The sequence below is a fragment of the Sardina pilchardus genome, chromosome 4 (assembly GCF_963854185.1).
Source record: "Sardina pilchardus chromosome 4, fSarPil1.1, whole genome shotgun sequence".
In the NCBI taxonomy this organism is placed as follows: Eukaryota; Metazoa; Chordata; class Actinopteri; order Clupeiformes; family Clupeidae; genus Sardina; species Sardina pilchardus.
The window spans coordinates 26,079,803-26,081,496 of record NC_084997.1 but is presented as its reverse complement, the minus strand read 5'-3'; the positions used below and the strand labels follow the sequence as shown (position 1 = coordinate 26,081,496).

Below are 1,694 nucleotides of genomic sequence, written 5' to 3'. Positions count from 1 at the left end.
GTAATTGAGCTTTGGCAATATTGTTCATGAAACTTTCATGCCAATAAAGCTTTATTGAATTGAATTGAATTGAGAGAGAGAGAGAGAGAGAGAGAGAGAGAGATGGAAAAAGGGAGGCGAGGGAGGAAGACAGACACATTTCAGTCAGATGGAGAAATAGACAGGGAGCGGGACAGACAGAAATACTGCAGGCAGATGAAAAATGACAAGGGGAGGGGTGGGGGGGCAGGGCTAGAGAACAAACCGGAGTGAGTGAGAGAGCTGACAGCAACAGGAGTGAGAGGTGATGGGAGGGAGGGAGAGAGAGACACACACGCACACACACACACACACACACACACACACACACACACACAAACACACACACAAATAAGTGTGAGAATGAGGAAAAGAAATGTCAGGTAGGAAATAGAAATAGAATGTGTGTGAAGAGAATCTAAAGAGAGACAGATTAAGAGATAGAGAAATAGAGAAGAGAGAGAGAGAGAGAGAGAGAGAGAGAGAGAGAGAGAGAGAGAGAGAGAGAGAGAGAGAGAGAGAGAGAGAGAGAGAGAGATCCCCCTGCTGTGGTGAAAGACTGCATCCTGGAGGATGTTGAGAGAACAAGCACTCATTGAAGGCTGTGCGGAGACCTTTGGAGGGGCAAGTGCGGAAACATGAAACAGCCACAGGCAGTCTCGGAGTGATGATCCACTGATTGGCTTATTGGTTATTTTCTCAAAATCTATTGCCTGTCTGTATGTCTTGCTTTTATTTGGAAGCCTGTTTTATCAGAGTGAAAATGTTGCTATTATTTTATTAATCATTATCACATTTTCACGGCTAATTGCTAAAAGACACACACACACACACACACACACACACCATGTATCAGCGCTCATTTCCTCCATACTGTATATATCAGCAGCATGAGTAAAGAAGCAAACATGATCTTATCACAGATCACAGTTTTTTTTTCTTTTTTTAATGCGATTCAATTTGAGTATTCACATAACATGGACCACATTTTTTTTTCTTAAATCCTTCTATGTTTCACATCCATTATTCATGAATTGTTCAATTTAGCTAGAGGGATTTACAAATCATGTGGGCTTTATATGACATAAAGAAGGCAATCAGAAGTGATATCTTGTGGCCAGACTCAGATAGTGATCTTCAAAAACCCTGCCACGTTTTTGCTCTTTTTCATCGCTCTTTGATCAGCTTATCTCAGTCAGCAGCTTAAACACACACACACACACACACACACACACAAAAAATCTTAACAGCATCATAATCATAAAGCATAATTAATTAAATAGTCTTAGAAAGAAAATACTGGGGAGGACTTCATTTAGCACACAGCACTCAAAACTCTTTTTCTGCTCTAGCCATTAATAGTTCCTGCTGTATATGACAGCTGATATTCGACTGAATTCAAGCTCTGATCTGGCTTGAATTTCTGCAAAGCAGAGTTGCGTAACCATGGTGGTCACTAGGACAACGTTAAAAATGGCATTCTCTCATATATATATATAGTGTCATTCATTTCAACACTCCACTTCTAGTGGACTTTAGGTTGTAATGCTTAGAGGTCAACTTGACGCAATCATCACATAAATAGCAATCTTGTAAAGGACATATTCATCTTCATAAGGGCAGTGATTCATAGGTTTCTTGGTGTTTTAAGCCCCCAACGTTGTCTTCAAGGCAGC

At 40.6% G+C, this 1,694-nt stretch overlaps 1 protein-coding gene across 1 annotated transcript in view; it reads right to left on the bottom strand.

Annotated features, from left to right (window-relative positions):
- Window positions 1–1,462: 1,462 nt before the first annotated feature.
- The window catches only part of LOC134077858 (potassium voltage-gated channel subfamily E member 2-like), a 1,578-nt gene continuing 1,346 nt past the window's right edge, over window positions 1,463–1,694 (bottom strand). The window contains exon 2 of the mRNA XM_062533494.1: window positions 1,463–1,694. This exon is cut by the window's right edge and continues 524 nt beyond it. The gene's annotated coding sequence lies outside the window, so the exon portion shown is untranslated.